The 16,474-nt window shown below is 38.7% G+C and overlaps 1 long non-coding RNA gene across 1 annotated transcript; it reads right to left on the bottom strand.

Moving 5' to 3' along the window:
* Window positions 1-12,909: 12,909 nt before the first annotated feature.
* On the bottom strand, window positions 12,910-14,636 carry LOC136010301 (uncharacterized). The gene is made up of 3 exons (XR_010610823.1): window positions 14,597-14,636; window positions 13,799-13,862; window positions 12,910-12,948 (listed from the first exon to the last, which is right to left on the bottom strand). It is a non-coding gene; the product is annotated as an uncharacterized LOC136010301 (long non-coding RNA).
* Window positions 14,637-16,474: the final 1,838 nt, after the last annotated feature.

Raw genomic sequence — 16,474 nt, 5'->3', positions numbered from 1 at the left:
TGGGAGCCATGCTACCGTACTTCAATTTAAAGAAAACAAAACCCATCTCTCATGGCCCTGGCAGCAGCAGGGAAAAGAGCAGAAGCTCAAGAAAAAGGCTGAGTGCCAGCAATAGTCCCAGGACCCTGGCAGATCAAACAGAACTTACCTTTCGAGTGCAGAGGCACTTGCAGCTCTGGAGATCAAACTCTTCCTTTTTCTTCAAGAGAAAAATCTATTCTATTACCGGGAGAAAAAAGTGTATGAAAATTTTCCCTGATAAAATGTAACATATAAATAACTGTCAGACCCCATCCAAGGACTATCCACAGTGATCGCAGAGGAATGCACTTGAAGAATACCAAGTAACCAAATCAGTTCACTTTTTTCCAGCAGAGATGGGAAATGGTCACTTGAGCTGGAAGTGCTGTCTAAAACCCAAGAATCTCAACTACAGCTGTATGCTGCCCTCATTGTCAAAGTGGCACATGGGGAATATAATTTCTCTTTGCCCACAGGCATATAAGGCCATGCCTGGCCAATGCTTTGGCAGCAGATGCAGGATCAGATTGTCTTTGCCAGGAAGCAAGGTGACTACAGCAGCACAGCATGGTGCCCACACACAGCCTGGGGTGGGCTCTTGACATGCAGACCATAAACACCACCTTGCCCTATCCCTAGTACAGCCTAGGGGATATTCCCCTGCCAGTCTGCAAAGACTCAGGTTCACACAAACCCATGTGCCACCTCCAGTGAAACAAGGGCCTCACCCTCTCCGGCCCTTGATAATCAGCTCTGCTCAGTCAGTTTGGCATCACTGTCCCATCCAACTCACTGCCACTGCTGTAGCCTTAAAACAACAGGAACAGTGAACTCCAGCTGTAGGCCCAACGCTGTTGAAGCTTCCTGGTAGAGGGAGGTTGGGACTGGGAATATCACAGCAGAACTTCAACCTATGGCTCTCCGGCAGGGCAAAAACCATATGCTTTCAGGTTTATTTCATACTACACTGCACTCTGTTAACAAAATGGACTTTTAATCCATTTGAAAAACCACACGGGGCACAGATCCATCTCACAAGCTTCTCTTTCCCTCCTGGGGTTTATCTTGATTAGGCTGTAAAAATGCATCATTGAAAAGGGTTAGCTAACACCTAGCATTTTTTCAAAGGGTGTTTCTACCCTACAAAAGCATGTCAGTATCATACTCCAACTAGAATACTGTTAAAGGAAAGTTTTTTCTTAACAAAACTGAGGGGAAGGTATTCTACTCTAGACCTCCACCACACAACTGGTACACAAACTAACGGTATCTAATGTACTTCAAAAAACGTAGTCAGGACAAATTCTTAAGAGACATAATGATTATAAGGGCACATCACGGAAACAAGAAGGAATAAAATATTGCCTAATCCAGCACACTGATTCTGAACATTTAAAGTCATAAAATAAGGTTATTTTTCAAAAATTATTGGAGTATTGTGTGCAGTTCTGGTGTCCTCAACATAAAAAGGACATGGAACTGTTGGAACAAGTCCAGAGGAGGGCCACGAGGATGATCAGGGGACTGGAGCACCTCCCGTATGAAGACAGGCTGAGGAAGTTGGGGCTGTTCAGCCTGGAGAAGAGAAGGCTGCGTGGGGACCTCATAGCAGCCTTCCAGTATCTGAAGGGGGCCTATAGGGATGCTGGGGAGGGACTCTTTGTCAGGGACTGTAGTGACAGGACAAGGGGTAATGGGTTAAAACTTAAACAGGGGAAGTTTAGATTGGAGATAAGGAGGAAATTCTTTCCTGTTAGGGTGGTGAGACACTGGAATGGGTTGCCCAGGGAGGTTGTGAGTGCTCCATCCCTGGCGGTGTTCAAGGCCAGGTTGGATGAAGCCTTGTGTGGGATGGTTTAGTGAGAGGTGTCCCTGTCCATGGCAGGGGGGTTGGAACTGGATGATCTTGAGGTCCTTTCCAACCCTAACTATTCTGTGATTCTATGATTCTATGACTTCTTGTTGTCAATTCTAAGTGGAAAAAATGTGTATTTTCTAGCTATTAATTTTTGTCTACCATGGAAACTTGGAGGAAAACATAGACACTAAGTAGAAACGTACTGGCAACCTTTATAAACGGAGGTTTTAGTTAAATATACAGAGTAGTCCTTAGAGCGAATATTTAATAGGAATTTTGAAGGTCAGCTATAGTCAGTAAACAGTTCTATAAATTATGTTGAAAAATTCTTTTGATGAGCCCTTGCAATAAATCCTTTTTGTGTAAACTACAACATATTCTACTGTGCCCTTTCTGATTTCATTCATACTCACATAAATCAACAGAAAATCCATGAAGTCAATGGAGTTACACTGAAAACAGAAACTTTCCATTTGATTTTTCTAGAAAGCATAAAATCATGGCATCAGCTTTTCAGGATAAGTGCAGTTTTAGGAGAACATTTGTTGGTGACAAAATCCACCAGATCTTATGCTCTATTAGCCTAAAAATTCATCTTTACAAAATACTTGTCATACTTTAAAATAGCCTATTTAAAGGGGAGGAGGTGTCAGATTTTACAGAAGCTGGAGGAACTGGATCAGTATCTTTAATTCAAATCAAAGTGAGATGATTTAAAACATTTTTGTTGTTATTTTAACTGGGAACATGGAAAATAAATGTTAGTTTATGTCTCTGACTTATAGGAGAAATTTTATCCTGGCTCACACACCACACTGCCTTTTTTTGGTTTGTTTGTATATAAAGATATTCCATATTGTTAGATGTGATCAGAGATAAAGAAAAATCCAATATAATGCTCTGTGTATACAAAATGCATGACTGTCATCAGAACTAAGAAAGCCTGGCCATCTCTGGAGTTTTATTTTGGATTTACTCAGAAAGTCTCCTTGTAACTGGGACAGTTAACACCTTATGAGTTTATGTGGAATGAAAATACATAAGGAGAATAGGCATCAAAATCAAGTGAGCAAGGTACATGAGAAGACAGCAACACCATTGCTATGAGAAATAGCATTTAATATGATAATTCAGGTTATACTGTGCTGCAAAAGGATCCCTAGAATCTTTAAGAAAGGTGAGGGAAAATTCACATAATTCTCCTGATGGATAATGTGTTGTTTTAATTAGGGGTTCCCCCTCATGTCAATATTTCAGTAGTGTGCTATAAATTTATATGGCAAGATCTTCAGAGGACCCTTAAAAATAGGTCAGGTTAGAATAATTCTTCATACTTAAATTCTGAAACTTGTTCAAACACCATAAGCAGTGTATTGGAAACTACATTTTTTACCTGATATCATTGTTCTCATCCATCTATCAATTTTTATTCATAACTAGCTTCATATTACAGAGTTTTATTGGGTCATTGAATAATGTTTTCTATTTTTCTCCTCTGATTAATGTGTTTATTGGTGCAAAACCAACAGATACTAGTTTTGGGAATAAAAAGCAACACACTGAATTGAGCTTTAATGTTGGTTTCTTTACCAGAATATCTAAAAATAAGGAATTAACACATCTGCTTCCACTTTTCGTTTCATCTACACAAGTTCTGAGTTCTGATGTCTTATTATATGCAAAAAGCTTCATACTTGAGACAAAGGTTTTAATTATCAGGTTGCTGCTAGAATTGTGATATATTCTCAGGTAGTTATATTACCTCTGATCTCTAGCAGCATTTCAGTGTTTGATTTTAACCAACCAACCACTTCATTTTAGATCTCCAGAACATTGTTAATACATTGAACAACTTTTTTTTTATTGATCTTAATGAAGGTGTTCAGTATTAACTTTGTTTCACTCTGAGATCCATTTTTAATTCCTTTTATTCCATCGAGTCTTTAGTTTGGCATAGGACAATACAAACCATCAAGGCTCTACGATATTTAATTTTGCTCAGTGGAAGCACGTTTAAAAATTATTGCAGTTCTAACAGATATTTAAGCTCCATAAAAAAAGATAACTCAGGAACTGAAGGCTCCACAAATTTCAGTTCACTCCATGTAGTGGAAAGGTAGGATCATCTCTTTCCCATCTGCATACTTTGATGAGCTATTTTAGTCCATATTTCCTAAATCTGAGGTTATAACTTCAAAAAAGCAAACTCAGCAGTCCCGAGGCACATTACAATTAGCAAGCTGTATCAGCTAGCCCTCCTTTGGGCACAAAGCTAACCCAGATAAAAAACAAAACAATGGATGCCTGAATACTTTTTAAAGAAGAGGCCACCCGCCAGTTTAAAAGTAGAATGGTCAATGAGTCTTAAAGTAGTCTGCAGTGTTTATTAAGCAACCAGTGGCACCAGCATGAAGACAGCTGTGCCTGCAACATAGACTACCAAAGCGTACTGTGGAACAATCGTACCACAACACCTTTACAACTAGTCTGTAGCCTTACCCTCATCCCTGTTCAGCTTCACCCACTTGCAGGCCAGCCATGTGAGCACCTTTGTAGCAAGATCACTGTGGGATAACAAGTTGGTAGCAGCAGGGTCTCTTGTGTACCTAACTGACCTTTAGATGAAGGACCAGCTCGTTCTAAGCCACTCTTCTATTTACACACTAAGATCTCTAGCTGGCTTGACAGCCACAATTAACTTCTCCAGCAGCTGTCTGGGTTTTCCCCTACCAGATGATATTTAGCAGTGACTTAGTTTGCCCTTAACCCTTTCTTATGTTGGCCTTTTTGGCTATTTTACCAAGTTGCCTTCATTTATTATTAGCAACACAGTGACCTCCAGAATTATAAGAGAGGAAAGCTGCAGTAGGCAGCAGATCCGCCTCAACACCCATCACTATTCTTGATAGAACCCAGTTCAACCACCTCTAATTTACAGGACCGTGCAAACATATGGTGTAAAGTTGGGCAATGCTATGAAGGAATCCAAGGAGAAGTAGAATTTTGTATTGAAGCCATGATCAGCATTAATTTCATAAATTACCTGTCCTAATTTCATTCATTCAGAACTCTTGCAATAGCACAGCTGGGGTTTGAGACGTGAAGAGTATCAGCTCTCTAATAACACTCATGTTGGAGTCAACACTGTACTGCAACCTAGCATCCAGCTCACAGGCTCATCCCATAAATATCCCCATCTTTGATGTGTTGGGCACGCATGAGAACTCCAGGTAATGCCACTTCCATTAGCTTACCACTGACTGGAATTGCACATATCATTAAATGTACATTATATTTAAATGTGGAATTTTGCCTAAACATCCTCTTGAGTTTCCATTTTCCTCCTCTATTTTTAATTACAAATTTCCTTCCGCCAACAAGAGCAATTGGCTACTCCTTGCTTACTATAAACATTTCCATCTGCCTTCAGAAAAAATTAGGTAAAAGTCAGTTTTTCACAGACTTATGAACCAACCTTTTATGAAATTATTTTGTTTGTTTGTTTCCCTAATTTTATGCTGAGCATCTAAAGCACATTAGTAGATTGTAAGGATTTACAGTCTACTACAATCTACATGAGCAAATAACCTCCACATTTCAGGGGTGATCCTCTACTATTTATGCATTTCTATAATGTTGAAATGCAACAACAGTTTTTACTGGTTGGGTTTCGTTCTTTAATGGCTCTGTCTGTGGATCGCTATTATGTGACTCATTTCACACAAGAAGTAGTTATGCTCACTTAGCAGTGCATCTGGTAGTGTTGTGAGCAGCAACGTTTGCTAAGGCAACTTCATCCACACAGGAAAAAAAGTGATTTCCACATCCCTTGAAATGTTAGAGTGGGTAAATTGTATTTTCTGATGGAATAATGTTATATAGGATCCCTGAAGGACAATATATGGCTGTATTAAAAATATTAAAAAATAAATTCAAGCCAATTCATGCAGAGACCTGAAGCAAGACTTGCCTACTTAAATCAGACCTGGTTTTCAGTTTCACAAGCTTCATAACACAAGGAGAACTGAAACACAAGACACAACAAAGATTTGCCACCAGTTTCTGACCAGAAGATGCAGCAAGAAACTGGCTGGGATGTAATATCCAAAATATCCAATGAAACACAAATGGAAAATAGTAAACATTAGAATAAAATACATTGCTTATTTTGTGCACTTTTTATTTAAGTAGTCATTCTCCCTTACAGATCCCCTACCTTCTGTGCACTTTTACGCTTATTTCCAGCATGACTTGCTTCCAGGAGCTGAGCTTGGAATAGCCACTGAGGCTTTTTTTGCTGCAAAAAAACTACATGAAGAATCAGCACTGTATTATCTCTACTCTTCCTTACTCATTTTGCAGTTCTCAATCTAGTGGATGTCAGGGTTTTCAATATGGCCCATTCTTCATGGAGAATAGTCGTCGTGTTTGCTGCTATGAGATTGATATAGCTGCGTGCTATCAATCCCAAAAGCTCTGATGCAGGCCACGGACCTCAACCAAAAGATTTCTTTCTGTGCTATCAATCTCACAGCTCTGTACTCTCTCCAAGTCTTAAATCAGGCTGGTTGATATCTTTCCAGTTTCTGTATTCCTGCATCAGCAGTCTGGCTAAACATGGTCATCATTCACTACCTCTGTTTCAGCAGTGGTTACAAACACAATATCACTTTCTGCAATGTTACAATATTATTATTGTCATTACTATTTATTTATATTACAATAGGACCCACGATGTGATCAGTGCTTTCCAAACCTAGAGAAAACCACAGACTCCATCCACCGAAGTGGAAGAGCCATGCGGGGATTTTTTTACCATAGTAGGACTTTCAATCTTAGGCAGCACAGATAAACTATAACAGTTTTGTGTAGAATAACAGGCAACTGCAACATTTGCTCTGTTACGAATGTTGCCATATTTAATACACTGAGCTCTGAGGAGCCACAAAGAGTTGCTGTCTGTTGGAGTGGAAAGGTACAGGTGCCTCAGCTCTGACAAGAGCTCTACTTTTCCTAATGACCATTAAGTGACCTCCTTTTAATGAGGCCTTACATGCAATGTGCTTCTGGAAAATATTTTGTATAAATGCAAGCATTAAAAAAGTTATTAAATCAGGTTTCATATTTTTCACATGGCCTAGGGGTTTTTCTTTTTGTTTTGTTTTTGGGGTTTTTTTTTTTTTTATTTATTTATTGTTAATTGGTTTTTGGTTTTGTTTTTTTTTTTTTTTTTGCTAAATCCATCCATAAGGTGTAATTTTCACAAAGAGGCACCCAGTAAAAATACCTTTAAAATCTGGGTCTTGGGAGGTAAGAGAAATCTTCAGTTAAAAGCTTATGGCTCGCAAAAAGAAGAGCTGAAATGTCCCTTGTATTCAGTCTTAATATAAGCTGATAATTAAATTCTTTACCATTATTGTTAAATGTGGATTTTAAATCCTTAAAATATGGGAATGTCAAGTCACCTTTCCCACTGAGACAATTTAACAATTGAAATTTATGAACCGTGCCCTTCATTATATAAGGGGATCTTAATTTTAAGCCCATTCCATTTTTCAGTAGAAAGCTGATGAAACAGTATGAACCACAGCCTTTACAGAGCTTCTTCTGTACAAAAATGATTAGATAATATCTTACATGGGTATCTGAGTCTACACAGTTCAGCTTCTGTGAATCGATGCATTAAGCCAAAACTAGGTACTTACTAACTAGCTACTTTGTTCTCCGCCGTGGTAATACAGGAAATATGAGGACTCGGCATAAAGCCAGGGAAACTGCCAAAGGTGGACAAACAGCAGCAAGAACAGATGAAACATCACTACTGAAGTATCACTGTTTCTTACTTTGCAGCTCTGCTGGCTGAAGTGAGGAGCCACATGCATGCACCTGTGTTTAGAGGTCAGAAAACAGAAATGAGGGAGCTGTCAGTTTATCCAGCTGAACCAAACCAGAAAAAAAGTAGAGATAAAAAGAAGTACTGAAGTGATGGATCTTTTATTTTTCTTTTTTTGTTCATCCTTCCCTAATTAATATGCACAATAAATATTTCTGGACAAGCACCCTGCTTGGACTGCCAGGATAAGAATCCATAATGAGAATCAATAATTTAGTGGAGACTCTATTTACTATTCTATTTTGTCACAAAAACGAGGCCCCACCGTGCTACATGCTGAGCAAAACAACTTCATCTAAAATGTTTAGTGCCTGCAAATACAGCAGACCATGTACAGAAAAGGAAAGGGAAAATAATGCAGATGACCAACTCAGTGAAGAATTGGATGATATCCTCATGACTTCTAAAAGGTGATCCACCGCTCTGACTGGGACATGTGCTCTGCAGTCTTCAGGTTAGAGTTACTTGAAAAGATGAATAATTTTTCTCTTAACAAGCAGACTCTCCACCAGGTAGGGCAAAGCAGCAGTCTGGTAACATAAAAGGGGAAAGGATATAAGTCAGACAAAACTGGTGACAGATAATGGGGCGATAAGAAAATAAGAAGTGTCAGCTGATAGAGATGGTGAAAAGTAGTGCCGGGGTCATCTTGAGTTCCTGAAGGCAGGAGTTGGAAAGGGACTTAAGAGCAGGGCCTGCCTCCCTTTTCTGGTGGAAGAGACTGTACGTGGCAGGACCCCAAGCCAGTATATTCACCTGCTGGGGTATGGTCAGCAGAGCAACTGCTAGAGGATACCCAAGCTGCTCAGGCTAGACTGACAGCCTGAACTCAACAGCTACAGAGGTACAGCAATAAATAAAGATGAAATTAAGTTAGAATATCCCTGCAAAATGCAAAGCTCAAATAGGAAGTTTAACTCAACAATATTCTCTACCAAAAAAAATATAAACAAATAAATCAGGGAAGGCCAAGAAAAATCTTGGGTTTATTTGACTACGTTTTGAAAAGATTTTATCAGAACTGGTAAATTCATGTAAAACTGTACACAGATGAAATTAAAATGTAGTATTTCAATTGGCTCAAGGAGCTGGGTCAATTAGAAGACAGAGCTGGTTTTAGTTACTAACAAAAGGTCCTTTGTTAGTCTCTGACTTATGTATTGATTTTTTTCTGATTAATTTATATATGTGAGGTCCATAAACTATTTATAATACAAGTTTCTCTTGGCATTACCTACTGTATATACTTAAATTCTCCCTTCACCTTTCAAGGACAGATTTCTTTATTTTAAACTAAATTTCTTTTTATTCTAGAAAACATTTCATTTAGTCACAACTTCTGTCTGCGATGAATGTATTTAGTGAACTAATCTATTCCTTTTGCAGAATTATAATTACTCATTTTTTATAGAAAAAGTGTTTCATGCAAGAACTGATTTAACTTTCACTGCTCATAGTGTGACTATAAAGACAGTTGTATGAATCTTACAGTAATATCTTTACAGAAGACAGAAATGAGGATATAAAAACCTGAAATACAGTTCACTTAGATTGCAGTTTAGTAGAAGTGCATGACACTTTATCAGTTGTATAAGTCCTTCTAACTAAATTATGTTACAATGATGGTGCTATTAATCATGCCTACAGTATTCTCCACATTGTAAGAGATATCTTAAATATGCTCAGACTACTGAAGAAAAATACCACGAGTTCATTTATCCTCTATTAAAGAAAAATAATGGAAACAAGGTAATTACTAGTAACAGTGATGTAAAAGCCAAAACATGAACATATGCCAAAAACAATTGGGAAAAAATGAACAGTAAAATCTATCAGTAAAACTGTTCTGGTTTTCCACAATAAAGCAAACTATAAAGCAACTCCATAAAGCTGCTAATGTAATGTGAATCAAGGCCTCCAGAACCAAGGTCATGCAAAAAAATGGAACTTTCTTAAGCCGAGAAAACAAAGTGAGGAAACAATTCATGTTATACAGTATATACGATCTTATGTATTAAATAATTGTGGCCAAGATGAAGTAAGAAAAGATTTAAACCAGCATTCCAGATTTGAATGGGACAGAGCATTCACAGTATGCAAAAAAAGTCTGTTTAAGGGAAGGATAATTTAAAGGTTATTTCAACAAAAGCAAATTAACTGCACAGAGTTCAATATCAGCTTCAGCATTACAACCCACCCTAAATATTAATGCAGAGAGCAAACAGCTGGTATTTTTTCCACCTCTACAGCATGTGATGCTGGATCACAGAGAGTTTAGAAGAATCATTTAAAATGAGCTACTAAGCCCACTCTGAAAGAAAAATATTTATTGTTGCTCATAGGCTTTCTTTTGGAAGGAGGATGGTTCTGCTGCCTTGCAAGAACAACCTTTAATGTGATATTTTACATCTGAGTCCCCATAGCTATCAAATATCCTTCATTTACCATAAAATACGGACTTTAACTGCAGCAATTTAAACACCTCTACACAAAAAATTGAAATTGCTACAACAGTGCTCCTAGAAGCCAGGACATGTGCTCTGGATAGATGTGTATGCACAGTGTTGAATGGGCCAAGAGGATAAATCAGCCCCTACTCCCTACAGGCATCACTGTAAAATGCTGTGTGCCCTGCATGGCATGCTGAACGACCAGGGGGATGCACCAGCTCTGACAGCCAGGAATGAACACGGCAGTACCAAAGTGACCCACCTGCACTGCAAGAGGTCACTCAGCTGGATTCATACCCATATACAAATCTGTAGAGAGCTGCCTCTGCAGCCTCCAAGACATTCTTAGGGGTGTTTTTCTGCCTTGTGACTTGGAGGCCAAAGCCAGAGCAAGAAGAAGACAGACTCTGCTCTTGGCTCATGGGAGATGGTGGCACTGGGCACTTTCTCTGTGCAGGTTCCCTTTACTCTGCCTTCCTAGAAGACTCCAAGTTCCTGCTTTTAATAGTATGAATTTACTGCCTGTGGGAAGCACTAGAGCAATACACTCCACACCTGAACTGCTCTTTCTGTAAGCTTGTGCAAGCTGCAGGTGGGACACTGTATCAGTGGAGAAAGCTTCCCACTGCTTTGATGGAAACTTTCCTACCTATTTGGGTACCACCCCTTACGCTGCTTTAATCTCTCTAGAACTTGCCAGAGGAGGGGCAAACACATTTCAGCAACTCTCTTAGTAACCTTAGATCACTGCAGAATTTGTTCATGTTTAAGATATTTATTATATGCTAAAATACCCAATGCCCAACATATGTATAGAAGGTGACACTGTTGTAACAGGCACCCAAGTAGAAGTCTACTGAAAGCATATGTCACACCAGTTTATAACAATTTACATTCCTTTAGCATTTTCTTTAAATCACGTGTGAATTGAACCCCTTTTTCATTGATTTAAACAGTTCAAGCAGAAGAGTTCATCATGTGTCTGTATTTTGCATTGTTGCACAGAGCAGCTGAAATCATTTCAGTAAACAAAATAATTTCATTTTCCCATATATCATCATTACATTAGGCTGAAAGCTCAATATGTTTTTCAAAGCAAAGAAATGCCAGGAATGACACACAGAGGCTTAATCTTCCAAACCTGCAATTGTCAAAGGAAACATAATTTTTTGGCTTTTACACAATTTATCCTGCTGCACACACTTAAATTTCAACGCCTGTTAACTACTTCTGTGTATGTGCTGAAATATTTGCATGAAGAAGCTAAATATGTGCAGAAAGAAATGCATCATTAGCTTCCACATGCACATTACTGAAAATTGGAACAAAATGCCCTAAGGATCTCATGAATTTACAGTTGAAGTGGTCAAACAGCAATGGCTAAAGAGCATCGTTTAAACGTTCAACAACATACCGTGCTTGCTGTTTGCTTCAAGCTTTTCTATATGGACTCCAACATATGTATGAGTGTATGCATCTTCTTGGCAAAATGTGAATTAGATCAGATAAAATATGTATCAGCTCAACAGGGTGCCCCAAAACACTCACCAACCAAGCCATCCATTGCTGCATTTGCCATCTTAAGCAAATTCAATTTCTTTCTTTGTGATAAAATAAGCCAGTTCAAAGTAGATAACATCTCACAGTAATGAGTCCCAGAGCTGTAATTTAACACAAACCTAGCAATTCTATTATACAACACATCCAGTTCATTAAAAACAACAAGCCAGCTTGTGTATGATCTGTATCACCACAAATCAAATATCAGCAAACTAAGCTGCTGGGAAGTGTATGGTCCAGTTGAAAGAAAAAAAATGTAAGCAAGGTAGTCACCTCGGAAGATAACTAATTTAGATTAAATGTTCAGATAAAATTATGTTTAAGAGCCATTAATACTGAGACAAAACCCAGTAAACCAGTAAACTTAAAAAAGATCTTTACCCTATATAAATTATAGCATATTCATAGTAAATATAGTAATATTTAAGGTATTATTCAAAATATCTTTGCATTTATTCAGCCAAATGGCTCATAGTAGCAGAGGTCTGGTTAACAAGTATTCATTTATTTACTGGAAATCTGTATAAAAGACAACAGAAATCCATTTACAAGATATAATTGAAATAATTTGGACTCGGTCCTTCATTTCATGAGCTGTAGGACACCTGGCAACTCTCATTATCTTTAATGAGAAGCTTCCAAACCTCTTTAAAATATGAACACTGGGCACAATAGGACCCCAGCTGAAGCGCCTTATATATTTTAATATTCACACCACTACAATGCTACTGGCTGTGTTGCATTACACTTGCTTCACTTTGTTCAATGGAAAAAATCTATCAGACTTAATGCTAATGAAATATTTTCTAAATTCCTCTATGCTTAATAAAAAGCAAGAGATGTGGCCGATACATACCGTTCAAGTGGTCAGTTCTAGTTTTAAAGCAACAATATGTAACTGTTTCTTAGAGCTTTACCATTTTAATTGCTCTCTCTAATCTAATTTTCCATCTAATAGACCATTCAGAATGCTTTGCAAATGTGTATACGTATTACTGCAGCAATTTGGTTATGGCCCTACTGTTCACCTACTGAATTACTCACAATGCGTTTACTGTCACAACACCTGCATGTTCACAGGACAAGACCCGGGGAACAGAGTAGTGGCAAGTTGTCAGGAAATTTTTGGCTCTTTTGTACAGTTTATGTGGCCATTCCATTATCTGCTGCAAAGAAAAAGCAATAGCTGGGTTATTTTGGTTTACACATATATGAAACAGAGGTTCCAATTTGGTTCTCGAAATGCGACAAGGCTGTATCTTTTCATGGGACCAGGACATCACAATGTGGAAAGCACGACTAGCACAAATCACAGCCACTGACAGAAAAGGTCAAATCTACCCAGCAATGAATCTTGGCCTTAATTGCACCATCAAGCAAAAGGACAGTTCTTGCAATAATCAGGGCTACACTACACCAGCTTAATAGGGAAGCTAAGGGGACGACATTATAACAAATTGCTGACACACCAAACAGAGCAAAGCTGTGCTTAACACAAGTTTACTTCACCCCTTTAAGAAAATCTACTTTATATTCCCTTATCATGATCCTAGAATGGCTGAAGGGGAACCAGTGCTCCCATTGGGCAGACACAGAGATCAGGATGTTTATAAGAATCCAGCCACCTGGAGTGACTTTTTGCCTCAATGTCTGGAGAGCAAAGCAGGCCAGAGGTATGTGCCTTGCTCACAGTAGTGGTTATTGATGCACAGCTGGGAGAAGAAAGCTGAGCACTATTATCCATGCTTCTGGCGGTCGCTATTCTTGGGATTTGCCTGTTTGTTATATTTGGGAGAGTCCTCACAGAGTCTTGCATGGGCATATGGGTACTACGGATGCCTGAATACAATACTCATTTCTATACAAATAATGGCAGCACTAGCAGAAAGGCATAAGATTAATTAACATTTAAGTGATCTGGAGGTACTATGACTTCGGCAAAGCCTGATAAATGCCTCTGCCATGACACTGCCTCCAGAGACATCCTGGCTTCAGAAGGAAGAAGCAGCAACTCACTTTGCATGAGGAAGAGGATAAGCACCATGCATCTTCCTCCACACAGGCATCTGGCTCTCGCTCACTGCAAAAAGGATAATATAAAGCTATGAGGAAGCCTTAGTGGGTATCCCCTACATCCTGGCTCGCAAATCCCACCATACACCATAAGAGCTATCAAAGTCATGGGAGATTATGTCAAGTGATTTCCAAGTAGCTAAAGATTAGCCACCCTGCTGCAGACATTATAAAATCAATAACTGTTCATCAGGCAATTTCCATAGTGACTTCCACGGTGTTCCTAAAACTGAGATCACTAGGCAAGAGGTGACTTTAAAGATTTGTTGTCTTTTTATGAAAAATTCTGAAGATTAAGTTCAGAGTTATCTGCACATGAGAACTGACCCAGAAGAGAGGTAGCGTTAAGAGCAAAAGTGTTTGATGAAGGTGAAAATTAGGACACATTTTTTTGAGATACTCTCAGTTCCGGAAGCCTTAGCGCACTGACTGTCCATATCCTGTTTCACAAGTGACCAGGGCACACAAAGAGATTTTTTTTTTATCTATGTACAATTTCTGCTATCTGAGCTTGAACAACTCCCTCTAGGTGTTAAAGGTCTAATGACAGAAGGTTATCTTGCCTATAAAAAGCACAGACAGAAATAATTTTAGTATAGACTAAAAATATCTAGAGAATGGAAATGTTGGGTATTTCCTCCTACATAAATTCTGAAAACAAACAAACAAAAAAAAAACCCCAAAACCATATACAAGAAATGAAAATTATAAAATTTCATTTTGAGACCACCAAAAGCTCACCTTGTTTCAGCATTTCCATATGTTTTCAAGAGCCTTCAGAAAGCCCAGCAGTGAACCAGAAATGTGAAGCTTCCCAAAATACTCTGGGGTCAGGGAACATATTAAGTCCTGGGTCAGTCCCCAGTGCCCTAGTAGGAGAAATTTGCCTGACAGGTTTCCAACAATGCCAAGAAGCCAGGAAGCCTGTGTGTGCTGCCAGTCCAACAGGGAGGATGGATTAGGAGCAGTCTCTGTTATATTTTCAGTTGGGATGTTTTAATTCTATGGCAAATGAATTTTCTCTGGGAAAATGACTGTGACCACAGTCCTGCTCTCATCTGAAATGCTTCCTTGAACGGGATGGACAGTGGGCAAAATCCTAGAGGCTTGGTTCACTCAGGCTGATAAGGACAGAAGGGATAGGCTTCCATGGACCAGAAAAAATAACAAAATACACTGAAATATGCCAACTACCAGGCACCAAGGAAACACAGACACCTTCCCCTTTAGGAGAGTGTGGGGCCACAGTGTAGCTACTAAATTAGGTTTCAAAGATGTGAACAGTGTTTAACAGCCGCTGCCTGCTGCCTCATGTATTGTGCACACAAGGCTTCACATAATGTTGCACCCTGCAGAACTGCTGACTCGATTCTGAGACGTTTGGCTTGCAGCAAAGGGAACTTGTGGATTAATATCTTATTATCATATATTCATACATAATTCAGCAATAGATTTTGACTAGGGTCCCAAGCCTGATGCAGTACACAAAACCTTTCTTTGGCCAAAACAATTACAGATTTCCAAGTAAGCTTCCAGTTGCTGTAGGGGGGGAAGAGAAGTGTGACAAAAATCTGTTCTGTATAAAATGGACTTCTACTGCCAATTGACATTGCTTGTCTCTATAAATAGTGGTTAAGAGGAGCTGAACAGAGGTGCTGATCATTATGTCATAAATATGGTACACACAAACACTTTTCGTATGTTGTTTAGTTAGAAAGTATTGCAGAGTGTAATTTCCAATTCACAAAGGACTTCTGTTTAGCAGATCTTCAGGTCAGCAAGTAGTAATTTTGCAAGATTTCAGCATCATTGCATCTGTCAGCTGTTGTAACAAACCCAGAGCAATCTTGAAACTCAGTTAATCTTTTTAACCACTTATTTCACAAGTTTAAGTTTTACTCTTAGAGATCTTCTTATCAACTATGTAGCATTCCAGCTTAAAATGGTCCATATCTTGAACACCACCACTTCAGCTTTATTTGACATAGGCATATATTATAAGGTGTGAATACCATGTATTATGCCAGTTACTACGTCTACAGCAATTGGTAGTTTTAAGTTTGCTGCTAAAGAAACAAAGGGAGAAAATTTTGTGCAGACATTAATGTTAAGTGCTGTGTTTTGGTGACTTATAAAAAAACAGAACTGTGGATTTGCACAGATACCTGTTATGCTGCTCTGTGCTTACATTTCCTTTCTGGAAAACTGTAAGTCCTTGTTCCCTTAGGAAAGCTAAAAAAAGATGTAACCAAGAAGTACATAGTTGTGTATTTGCCTTACCTGAGAGAGGACACAGAAACAAGGCAAGCCTTTGGGTACAAAACATACCACATACCACTCTCAACAGAAGTTGACAGCACTATTCCTTCAGCATAAATTATGCTGGAAATGAAATGAGAAATTACTACTTTTCCAGTTTCTATACACTGAGAAGTGATATGGAGTATGAAACACTGCTTCTCAGGTAAAGCAGCAGCCCTCACCCCAGACTCTATACTACAACAGTCACCAATGAAATATAATTGCTGGCAAGAGAGAAATAAAGAATGAAGCAGTGGATTAAGCATGAAATTGCAAGCAGGCACACAGACAGGGAACCAAAGGCAAGTTGTCTTTTCA

The sequence above is a fragment of the Lathamus discolor genome, chromosome 3, assembly GCF_037157495.1.
Source record: "Lathamus discolor isolate bLatDis1 chromosome 3, bLatDis1.hap1, whole genome shotgun sequence".
In the NCBI taxonomy this organism is placed as follows: Eukaryota; Metazoa; Chordata; class Aves; order Psittaciformes; family Psittacidae; genus Lathamus; species Lathamus discolor.
The sequence above is the reverse complement of the archived record's forward strand: the minus strand, read 5'-3'. Positions and strand labels throughout refer to the sequence as shown.